Source organism: Pseudopodoces humilis, chromosome 1 (assembly GCF_049639895.1).
Source record: "Pseudopodoces humilis isolate 2021_Gansu_Grassland_sample_001 chromosome 1, ASM4963989v1, whole genome shotgun sequence".
NCBI classification, from domain to species: domain Eukaryota; kingdom Metazoa; phylum Chordata; class Aves; order Passeriformes; family Paridae; genus Pseudopodoces; species Pseudopodoces humilis.
In genome coordinates, this window is record NC_142200.1 from 144,371,137 (window position 1) to 144,384,068 (window position 12,932).

The following is a 12,932-nucleotide window of genomic DNA, read 5'->3' on the forward strand; positions in this document are numbered from 1 at the left end:
CCAACCCCAAATGGCCCAAATTGTGCTGCAGAGGCAGAGGCGAAGGGTCCCCGAAGGGGCAGCGGGGATGTGAGCGAGCCCAGGAGGAGCGGCAGAGCCAAGCGGGGCCGTGCGGGCAGCGAGAGGGGAAAGCCCAGCCGAGCGGGAAAGGGTCGGGACAAGTGTCAGGACAAGGGGAAAGGAGCTCAGCCCGGCAGGACAATCAACCAGCCGGGTCCCATGGGTCACAGAACACAGGGAACCGGGGCTCGGCACAGAGGAAGGGCGAGGAGCTAAACGCAAGGGGATGTAAACAAACAGGACGGGACTGGAAGGGAGCGAGTGCGGGCTCAGGGCTGCGGGGAGATGCTGCCAACCCTCCGGGCTCCCGTGCGTGCTGTGAAAAGGGTGGCTGGGAATGTGGTGGTCTACAGATGTGAGAACAAAAGATTTTAGGTGGTAATAGTAGATAATGGGGGTGGGGGGGGGGGGGGGTGTTGGGGCGGGAAGGGGAAGAGGAAGAAAAAAATTAAAAAGACGGCAGGGAAAAAAAAAAAGGAAGGAAAAATGAGAGGAAAAAAGAGAAGGGGTGGGGAAAAAGAGACACAAAAGTAGCCCACCCCCAACTCTGTCTAAAATTTCTTATAGTTCAGCATTCACAAGGAGTTACAAGATGCTCGCTAGGCTGAGCACATTTCAGAGCATCCTCATATCAATATTTCTTCCACTTTTAGTTAACAGAGCCCTCCCATTCTAATTAAAATAGCTTCATGAGGACTGAGAGTTGATTTCAGAAACTCAAGCTATCAACATTGGCAGGTTTATATATATATAGAAAAAAAAAAATTAAGCTACCAGGAAACCAGCACCCAGGAGTGCCAATATTATCAGGAAAATTAGAAGGGCTTTGAAATCGCTCCCAAGTGTCTTGAGGAACTTTGAGCCGCATCTGCTGCCTGCAGAAAGCAGTTCTAAGGGAGTAAAAGGCTGTAGATTTACCCCTGCACAGAATCTGGCCCTCATTTCAGCTGTATTCAGGTGAAATGAATGAAGCGTGCCAAAACATTGGCCATGGATCAGTTGTGACCTTGAATCTGCAGTTGCTGGAAAACAATTTTTAAAAAATGGACGCTGAAGCTAACAAAAGGAGCAGCATACTCTGGTCCTTCTGGAAGTGGATTTAATTCCAGAAAGAAGGCAAAGGACAGGAAGAAGCCTGTCTGGATGTAAATCTTTAGGCAGGTATTTTTTGTACACCAATGAGGGGGAAATCTGGTGGATCTAAAAGGTTGGTATGCGCTGTGCATGCTGTATTTAACAAAAGTCTGCAGAGGAGAAGGAGGAGGAGAAGGAGGAGGAGGAGAAGAAGGAATACTGTACAGCCACCAGCACGAGGGGAAGCAGGGGGACTCCTGCAAGAAACCATAATTAAGCTGCAAGAGACTCCTGCTCCTCTCAAAATGAAGAACAGAGAGAACAAGAAGCGGCCAATGTGGCTTCATAAGGGACTGTGCAAAGATCTGAGGCTTTAAATTTTTTTAATTAAAAAAAAAGAAAAAAAAAAAGAAAAAAGCTGTAGTCAAAATTAGAAAGCAAGAGGGGGCAGGGGAAGGAATCAAACAAGCATATTCAAATTCTGTTAGGGATTATAGGGGAAATAATAAGGATAAGGTGGGGAGGAAAAAGAATTTAAAGCTAACCAAAGAACTTTAAAAGGGTTTTAAAATGTATAGCAAAGAGATAAGACATTCTAGAGAGACAGCAGGCCCATTAATTAATTAGAAGGGGATTAAATTAAGGGTGAATCAAAAAATGGCTGGACTGATGAACTTTTAAAAAATAAATTCTTCTTAATAAGAATAAAATCAATTGACGCAATTTTTGTAGGAAGGTCAGAAAACCTAGTAAAATAAATAAACAAGCAAAGGTAAAAACAGTGGGGAAACATGTAACAAATTACCTGCTCAGTTTTTTCCTGCTTTTTGGTCATGAGCTGTCTGAAATGATATTACAACTTTCTGAGATGTCAGTTATTAAATACCCTTGCATGGTGTTTTATGAAAATTATTTGTGAGGTGTGTGTTGATGCAAAATTGTTCACCATGAGAATTTTCTCCTCAACTTGAGGCCAGGTGGGTTTATCTGAGTGGAGAGAGAGGTCAGAGTCTGTGTTCATCTTCCCTGAGCCAGGGGGTGGAATCCTCCCCATCAGGAACCAGCTTTCCATCATCCAGCCTTCTCCAGCATCACTTTCCTTTTTTCCCTCAAATATTCTTAAATATTACTTAAAACTGGCTTCTCTGAAGTAATCCTACAACAAACCTGTTTACCCAAATATCTACAGGATCTGAAAGGGAACTGCTTAAGGACAAGCAGAATGACAAAAGCAATTCAGTCTGATTCTAAAAAATGTTGCCATATATATAAACTACCTAACCTGGATTTCTTCACCACTGAGGGAATTAACAAATTTCCTAAAGCACTGACAATTTATTTGCTTTTCTTAATGAAAAGCTGAAGAGCTGTAGGAAAATTAGGAGGAAAATGTTATGATGCCAGAAGAAAGATGGTTCTGTTTTTCTAGAAAAGATAACAGATCTACTCTACTAATTCAAGTAAAGGAAAAAACATTCTAAAACAAACATTAGTTTGAGATTGTCTGTGTAGGGAATTTGGCCAAAATAAGCCACTCTGTCACCACCCACCACCCTGCATCCCTGAAAGAAAAAAAAACAAAAACCCTAAGACTGAGAAATAGTCTGGAGCACCTCCTTGTGAGGTCAATATCCCCAAATAATGACACTTTGTTTCCAAATAATCAACATCTTTTCTGAGTGGAGTTTTCCAGAACCAAATGTTTTTTTACTTTAGATCACATTATCCAAATATATATTTTGGATATTGGGAATGATTTTATTTCACTGTAGATATTCCAGATATTTTTCTCCAGGTGGATAAATCCTTGCAGACAGATCTGAAGATGTTGGCAACCAAAGTGCATCTTTCCATTGAGTTTGGTGGGGTTGGGAACTTAGAGGTTAAGAGAGAAAAGAAACAGCATAGGTTTACATAGAACAAATTTTGACCACCAAACACTGAGTTCCTTTTTAAAGAAATAGAAAATTTGTAAATTCAAGTCTGATGCTCAAAATACATGGGATGATTCATGTGAACACAGTTCAGGAGTGCTCAGTTGGGTCCTTGGATTTTAATAAAACAGTCACTGCTGTCACCCAGCGTCTCACTCCCAACATTAATTCAGGTTGGCGTGGCTTCAAACATCTCTCAGCAGAAAGAACAGGGGAATGGCCACGAGCTGATCTGGGGCAGTCTCTGGTGGCATCTCAACAGGGCAGAGCCCTAATACAGGCCCTGACCACACAGGTGAGGATGCCTGGATACACTTGGCAGCCTGTGATGGGTTTGTTCCTCCAGGGACATTCGCTGCATCCTTTGCCCCACGTCACCTGTCCCTCCCTCACCTCACCCCGCTGCAGAAACCTGCTGCACATCAAATATGAAGGGTGCTCTCCCTATTACCAAACTAATGTGTTCCAACAGGTGCTTCATCCCATACCTGAGCACTGTTGGCCCCTAAAGGAGCACGTGCTGAAATGATTCCTTGAATGGGGAGCTCATTTACCGACTGCTTCACCGATCAAAAGGAAGGAGTGAATGTTTTGTGGACGTAATATGCAAACTGAACTAAGCTGGGTGGACTGGAAAATCCCAAATATGAAAGCAAAAATAATGTAAAGGAATCTGAAAAGGCAGGAAAAATGAGTGGAGAATAAAATGAGATTCAACATAGAAAATAGAAGTTACGACATTTGTGGAAAAATAATCTAAACCCCAGTTATTCAATCAGCGATAAAAACCCGAGAAGCCGTAATGCTGTGAGAGATCTAGAGATGATAGCGTGGAGTAAATTAGACATGAGTTTGCCTTGAGATATGGCTGCAAAAAAAAGGCCAATTTGATTTGGGGCTGAAGACATCGCAGCACAAGGAGGTAATAGTCCGTCTGCATATGGCTCTGGTGCGGTAGTGCCTGCAGTATTTAATTATGGGCACCATATTACCTGAAAGATAGTGACAGATTGAAAATTATTCAGAGGAGAGCAATAAAAATAGTTCAGAGGCTGGCAGGATTGAGTTATGAAACGGCAGAATAATACAGACGCAGAGCTCACGCCAGAAGGTTCTTATCCCCACAAGCTGGAGCGTGTGATGGCAAAGCTGGGTCTGTCTCTCACCATTTCTTCCTTTTTCAACACCAAATTGGGCATGTTCAGCATCTGGTGAAGGAGTGAGCATGCAGCAAAGTGGCTGCAGCAATCCAGACCCACTTGAGGCGTGCACAGAGAGACGGGAGCGGAAAAGAGAAGAAGGAAGAAAAAAATCAAGTATTTGTGCTGAGGTTATATTCCTTGGTCCTCTGAAGCCCCAGTTTTGGGGTGCTAATCAGGTGTCAATAAATACCCCAGGGAAGGGAGGTCAAAACCCAGGTCATGTTTGGGGGACACCCCTTGAATGCAGCAGCTGTTCCACCTCCAGCCCAGGGAAGGAGGGAGGCACAGGAGACACAGGCTGAGCACAGCCAAACTTTTCCCTGTGTGTCTGGTCAGCCTCTGGGCTACCATGGAGGGATGGGTGGGAGCTCCTGGGAGGCAGCAAGTCAGAGAAAAAGATGGAAATGAGAAGGGAATGGGAGAAGCACTATGCAAACAGCAGGGTAAAGGGATGCTCAGGGGAGGAAGGGCTGAGGATAGAGGGATGGAAAACAAGAACCTTTGCAGTTCTAGTACCAACACAACTGAAAATCTGGAAATTTGTGTTCTTGTGCTTGTTTGAATTTTGCTGATTATTTTTTTTCTTTCTATACTTTCTCTCTTTTTTTTTTTTTTCTTTTTCTTTTCCCCCAGCAGTAAATGTGAATGTATTTGTCAAGGTGGGAGAAAGTGGAGGAAGGGTTCTTCACAGAAGGTGAAGAGCTGGAAGAGGAGCCAGGCCAGGGAGCCCAGGTAAATGGAAGAGTCTTTGGGAGTTGATACAAAAGTTGATACAAAGAGATTAAGAGGAGCCTATTTTTACTATCTTTCTATAGAAACAATAATTTACTGGGGAGAAATACTAAGTAAGAAAGGGTCAGGATAGGGGCTCTTTGTTACAGTGAAAGAGCATCTGTTACAGAAATTTTGCAAATATTGGCAGCATCAGGGCCCAATAAGACCAAGTGATGGGATGAAGTTCTGAACAGAGATTTTCTGCTGCTGGGGCAAAAAGAGATGTTCCTTTCTAAAATCTTTCTAATATCTTAAATCATCTTTTGATGAACCTTGTCAACAGAAATGGTGAAACAGACAATTTAAAGGTAGGAGCAGTGGGCAAATATCCTGTAAACAGACACAAGCTCCCCTGTGCTGGTGAGGGACCTGGCAGTGTTGAGGTGACCTGGCTGTGAGATGGTAACACCTCTCTTAAGCACAGCACCCTCACCTCCAATAGCACCTGTGGGTGTTTGTTTCAGCTCTTGCAGATCTGTGTTCTTTTCTACTGTGCAAAAGAGGTGTTTGGTTTAATACCCAGCATACAATCAGGGTCTGTTTGGCACACAAAGCCTGGCAAGCAACTTTTCCATCACATACAGTTTTAGTCCATGTCTAAAGGTATCATGACATCAGTGCTTGAGCACAGATCTTGCTGTGTCTTTAAGGTTTCCCTGGATTTGGGGCATGTAGATGCTGATTTAAAAGCACTGTCATTTCCCGTGTTTGAAAGTGACTCTTTTTCTGAATAGTATTTCACTGGGGATTTTCTTTGAGAAGAGAACAGAGCTGGATGAAAAGAGTAGAGATTTACACACTTCTTCTCAAGTTAAGCTACTGTGCAAATGTGCTCCATTCACATCCCCCTCCTTCTTTTCTTCTCATAAATTTAAAATACATTTAAGATTTTTACAGGTTTCCAGCAGCCCTGGTAAAGACTAAGATGTTTGTCCCCGTAACAGGAAAGCTGGTGACAATACAGGGCAAGAGGCTGAGCCTGCACTGATGGATCTGCAGCCAGCAGCTGCATCCCCCAAAAGGAGCCCCACCAAACCTACTCCCTGGCTAAGGAGAGCTTCTTCTTGACTTTCTATATCTTACCCAGTTTAATAGAAAATACAGATTCAGTGGAAGGACCAGGATCCTTTCTCCCAAGGGTCTCCTGTCCTAAGCCATTGGCTATGATCTCATGGGGATCCCTCCCTGAGGGCCTTGCACTCCTGCACCAGGCATCCACAAAGTCTGGTGCTCATTACAAATATCCACAGAAAAATGGAATCATACATTGATTTAGCTTGGAAGAAACTTCTGAGGTCATGGAGTCCAACCATTACCCCAGTACCACCAAGCCCACCACTAAACCATGTCCCCAAGTGCCACATCTACTTGTCTTTTAAATACCTCCACAGATGGGGACTGGTCTGCACTGGACTGGACAGCATGTCCTGATGCTTGATTCTTTCAGTGAAGAAATTTTTCCTAATACCCTAGTATTAAGTCTAAACCTTCCCTGCCCTAACTTGAGCACTGTTTCTCCTTGTCCTATCACTTGTTATTTGGGAGTAGAAACTGACTCCCACGTGGCTACAGCCTCCTTTCAGGTGCTCGTAGAGAGTGATAAGGTCACTCCTGAGCCTCCTTTCCTCCAGGCTAAAGAACCCCAGCTCCCTCAGCCATTCCTCATCAGAGTTGTGCTCCAGACTCTTCATTCCCCACAAGCAGGGAGGATGGGAGTGTGGCAGGACACAGGAGTCTGTGCAAACCCAGGTGTGGGAGTGACCAGCATCACGGGAAGGAGGGAATAAAGAGCATGGCAGCTGCTGTCTGTGGGGTCAGGCTCAATCTGTAAGTCTCATTCTAGATTTCTTATAGTCTCTTACTGATATCTGTGCTTAATGCCTTTGTGGTGTACATTAATAAATGCTTCAGTTGTCCATGTGTGATTTACATTTGTTTACAAATTCTCAAAAGGAAAAACCCTTTCCCTTTCCCTTTCCCTTTCCCTTTCCCTTTCCCTTTCCCTTTCCCTTTCCCTTTCCCTTTCCCTTTCCCTTTCCCTTTCCCTTTCCCTTTCCCTTTCCCTTTCCCTTTCCCTTTCCCTTTCCCTTTCCCTTTCCCTTTCCCTTTCCCTTTCCCTTTCCCTTTCCCTTTCCCTTTCCCTTTCCCTTTCCCTTTCCCTTTCCCTTTCCCTTTCCCTTTCCCTTCTTTCACTTTACAGCAGAAAAAACAAGATTTCATTCCTTTTTGCTGTAAAACCCCAGCGTGTGATGGAGTTTTCAGTGCTCTGAATCTTGTAAAGGGACTCATACTCATGACACCGTTTCCAATGGATGTCTGAGAAAGTTCCCTTCTGAGCAAATAAATTTTGCCATAATGACAAAAAGTTGGATTTTCCCTGCAGGGAAAAGGCGGTATCGACCAATATCCAATATCTCCTCATGAAGTGACCTTGGGGATACAGCAGACTTCAGTGCTGAGGACCAAGAGATTTATGAGCCATCCCACAGGGAAAGGCAAGTTTGATTTGGCTGCTGGGCTCTGGGGAGGATGTATTGGAGATGAGACTGGCAAGGATTGCAGAGATGAAAAAAAAAGAAGCTTTCTGCTTTTACAGGAGGTAATCATTCAGTTTTCCTATTTAAAAGATAGATTTATATATTTATACATAAATATATATATTAAAATTTGAGAGCTGAAAAGTCAATGAATTGAGGGGAGAATGCCAAAAGAAAAGTGTTTTTCCTGATGTTTAAGACAGAAAAATGGGCTATTTCAAACAAAATGACAACATGCCCTTGGTCTGAAAATCCCAAGCTGACCAAGCAATTTCTGCAGTGGAGTGAAATGGTTCTGTTTCCCTGGTGGCAAACATGCAGTGCTGGGTGCACCCTGAGGGACCTGGACCTGCTGTGTCCCATGCCCAAGGCAGGTCCAGCACCTGGAGCATCCCCCACTGCTCCTCTGACCCAGCCTCAAAAACCTCCAGTGCCAGATTTGTTACAGTACTCCCAGGTAACCTCTCCCAGTGCTTAACTCTCTTTATAGTTTGACATTTCAGCTAATATCTAACCTACATTTTTTTTTTTTTTCTGCAAATTAAGCTGATTATTTCTCGTTCTACCCCCAGTGGATCTGAAGAACAACTGATGGTGTTTTTCTCTGCAACAACCTTTTACATCCTGGAAAACCATTACCCGTCCTCTCTCTCCTAAATTAAACAAACCCAGTTTCATCAGTCTTTTCTCACAGGTCAAGTTTTCTCAACTTTTTCATTGTTCTTGCTCTTAGTTCAACTTTTCCAATCCTCTTAAAAGGCTGGCATCCAGAATCAGACAGAGCCCTTGAAATCCAGCTGCTGCTCAGTCTGATATTAATACATTGCAGGAAAGGATGTATCCTGGGCTTTTTGTATTTCTTCCAGTTTTTTTCCCATTGCTACCTATTCAGTTTGTGGTTCAGCACAAGCCCCAGGTCCTTTTCTAGGATATCCCATTTCAGTAATGAAACTCTGAGGGATTTTAAATGCATTTCTCGGTTGTGATACCACTGAGGTTTGTGAAACGAAGTCGAAATGAAGGTGGAAAAGCTCTACCTGGTGCAACACAAAGGAACATATGTAATCTTTTTCATTTCAGTAAACTCGCTTTTAAAACGTCTAGGTTTTAGCATCAAAGACCTAATCCTCTTCAGAAATATATATTACAACATAATAAGTATTCTTTAGGGCTTTGGAAATCATCCCTTAATAAAGTCATAGCACAACTTGTAATGTTACAGCCAATGTCAGATGTTAAGAACTCTGCAGTATAAATTAACATACAAAATCTTAGCGTTCAGATCAGGTTTTCCAGGTACGTGGAAGGGCTTGCTATGGTTAATTTGAAATACAGCTGATGCTGTTCATGCATTCATACCCTCTTGGCTTGTAAAAACTGGGCAATTTTTTTTTTTTAATAAGAGTATATTTAATGTTTCACACTTTGCACTTCATTGCTTGTGGACAATTTCTCTCCAAACTTCCTCCACATACATTTTTATAATAAAAGCAGCAGTGTACAAGTACATTTTCCTCCTACACTCTGTGTTAAAATAAATTCAGAACAATCCTGTAAGGCATTTCAGATTTGTCCAAGGCTTTTACTTATGTTGACTGATTTTAATTTTGAAAATATTTATACTCTAAGACTCTACACTATTAAAATAAAGTTAACATGGTCTTTTTCATTAATCCAGCAATTGTAATAAGGACAAAAATCATGTTCAGGTCAGAAATTTTATATTGCCTTGGTGTAATGATTCATGCAGCCACAAAATTAAAAGCAAATCATATCTCTTTTATTACTGTATTTTCTCTTTCATTTATTACTATAATTATTTCCCAGGGCTTCATCAACCCTAAAAGAATTTTGACTACTTATAGCTTTACCTCATTAGATGTATAAAACTAAAACAAAATATTTGAGGGGGAAAGAAAATATATAAAATGATGAGATGTATGGACTGAATAAATAATTGTAAAGGCTCTGCTTTTGGTTAAACTGTATGGGATTTTCCTTTAAATGAAAAAATAAAAGTTGCTATTTTTCAAGTTGCAGGATTCCAAAAATTAAAAATAAAATAAAGCACTGAGTAGCAATCCTTTTCAAACTGTGAGATGAGAGCAAGAGAGAGGAGTGATTTTCTTGCCTCCACGGGGTCCAGAGGGGTTGCACCACCTGCAGCACCCAGCCCTGGGTGGCTTTGGCCCTCTCACACAAAGTCTCCTTTCTCCCAGATCCTTCTTGTATATATGGACATATGTACCTGTGGTTGAGATCTTACACAAGAAACCATCAGTGTATCTTCTTAAAATGTTTCCATCCAATCTGGAATTATTGCCCATCTCTTTTCAAGGAATCACACCCCCTTTACATTATCCAGATGGTGAATATCACATATTGGCACAATCTGAGATACATTTTCTTTTTTTCCCTCATAGAGAATAAATATCAAAAAGTGGTCTATCTCCTTTCAAATGTATTTCATCTTGCTCTTTTTAATGATATTTTTTAAATTCACAGAGGCAATAAACAAACACCAAGGAGACAGTACAACTTCAGTAGCTCCTGTAGACACAATGATATTTTCACAAAGCATTTTATAATTACTGTAACAGAGGCATGTCTATCATGATCGCAGTGTATCAGCTCTTGTGAATACTACAAATGTGGCTGGTAAGATGCAAGTAAGAGCTTTCCAAGTAATGGAGGTAATTTATGCACCCTTATTATGGAAACATTTTCTAGCCATTGTTTGATTTGGGTGTAGTTTGCTTATTTAAGCATAGAATGTCACTCTGTCATTTCACACTTCCCCACCATTCTCTCTGTTGATTACACTTTGTCTGAGACACATGAAACAATTAGTTATTGATAGAGTTTAAGCTTTATGCATAGGGAAAACAGGAAAATTTACACATTAGGGAACATTGCTGTCTCAGCCAAAAAAAAGAAGGTTGCAAAATCATATAAGAATATTCATCCTGGAAATATTAGTCCTGGGAATCTAGCGAGTATTTAGAGCAAATTCAAGGAGCAGGTCAGCCTTGTCTCTCTGCTAGCAGCGCAAATAGAGGGTACCAGTGCTCACTCTGTGCTAGAGACAGTGGTCATTCTGGAAAAGTGGGCATGCAATGGGGTTTGGTTTGCTGGGGATAAGTGCTCATCCTGGAGAACAAAAAGGGAAAGGCAGAAACCCATCCAGGTGGGTCAATTGTGTCGAGGTTTTCTCATATTTAGGATGCACATAAGGTGCAAAGAGATTGCCAAACTGAAGTCTGGGTACAAAGGACATTACCTCTGTTGGCAAGCCAAGAGGTGGCCCAGGCTGATGCTGATGTGGCAACTCCTCGGGAAGGTGGCTCTTGGCAGGATGAGCCCTGAGGATGGAGGACACAAACCCCTGTGTCTCCCCAGCCCTGTGGCCTCTCTCCATCCCCCTTGTCACGCGCTGGCCTTTCTGTCCCTTGCACGGGAGTCGGTCCCCACCCTGGGGAGCTGGCACACAAGTGACACCATGCCAGCAGTGACAATGGTGTCAGTGCTTGGCTTCCCATCTGCCAGCCCTGCAAACCTCCCAGGGACAGAAGACTCAAGCCTACCCTGCTTCTAATACCTGCCTGCGTTTTTAGGCTGTTCTAATTTGCCAGCATCTCACTAAGTGGGTACCGCACAGCTCCCAAAATTAGGGAGGCACAGGTGAGCGCACAGCATCCCCAACAGATCCCTTCCCAGGACTGACTAGCCAACAGTAGTTCCTGGAGATGTCCAAGGGAGTCTGGAGCACTGGCTGGGAGATAGAGAGTAGGATGCAGCCCCTCTGCGTTTGCAGTATCACCTTCCTTTTTCCCCAGGCGACGTGATCAGATATAACTATAATTATAGGTATGTTGTCATCTGAGCTGTTTGTCAAGAGAGTTATGTATTAACTATGAATTGCCTGGACTGCAGCAATTTCAGGCAAGCCTGAATCCTGCTTGCAATTATCGTTCTTACATGTGAGCGGTATTTTTAGCATTTATGATTGTAAAATCTCGTGTTTGAGCAAGATCTGAGATAAGATTTTAAGGCCCTATTTGTCTAATAGTCTCACTGGGATGTAGTGGTCTCCCCGATCAGGAGATGCTCTGGTTTCTGAGTGCAGAGCTGTGAACTGAGGCACAGCTATTGCCAGGCAGACAATCACTGATGTCACTATTTAATAAAGTGACAGTTGTCCTTCACGTGGGACAAATCCTGCACCTCCTGACGCGAGGGATGTAACTCCCTGGGCTGGAGTGCTGCGAGGAGAGACCCCTGGGGAGCAGTTAACATCTGTGGGGACCTGAGTGTCCCCTCCAAATCCCAAACTAGAGGAGACCCTGTGTGGGAAAGGTCCTCCCGGGTGTATGTACTAGTAGGTCAACTGCTTTGCTGGTTTATTCCCCTATGGGATGAGAGAGAATAATTGGGGCTACAATTAGCAGCAGAAATACGTGTGCTTCTGAGCAAGAAAAGACATCACTATGATGAACACTCTGAAGTTGGATAATCACCTCAAACTCTGACTCAATCTGCCAGTTTGGGGTTTGGGTAAGAAATTACCTGGGGCAGGGTAAATTCATACCCCACAGGGAGGAAGGGCAGGTCCCCTCCCCTCACATTGTGTCACGGATTCGGTATCACCTTGATCACATGCAGATGTTTGCAGATGCTGGACTGCAGCATTTCAGTTAAAGATGGTAACAATGGTCCTTAGAGGGTTGGGGGTTTTTTTGGTCTTAAAAATTTTGCAATGCTGCAACCCCTTGATTACTTAGATCGGATTAGGGGAATAAAAAAACCCAGTTAGAGTGCACCCAAAATCCACGAAATGAAAGTTTGAAAAATCACTAGATAAAAAAAATTACAACAAAGGTTTTTAAGTCAAAATTTTCCTGTTGTTCCCAAATATGATGGAATCTGGGCCTGAGGTCAATGCTCATGTCATTAACAGGACTGCAGACTGGCTGTCACAGCAATGCCAGAACCTGATGTTGGATCTGATTCTCATTTAAGGAGGGTCTCCTTGTGGCAGAGTTTAAAGCATGTATTGAATGATTTTAATGAATTTTTATAGTGCTGGAAAGGTGCGAAGGAACTTGAGTTCATTTGGCATCTAGCGAGCCCAAACGAGATTACACACAAATATTTCCCAATTTCCATGCCATGGAAAGAGGATAACAGTTCTTGTCTCCTTCGCTGGATTGTTAATAAACTTTATTCATTAGTACTTGTAAAATGATTTGAAAAGCACGGATGAAGAATGTCATATAAAATGCGAGGCGCTTTTAGCCTGCAGACTTGCAGCTCAAGCAAGTTACTCTGCATGTTTAATGGCTACTTACCCA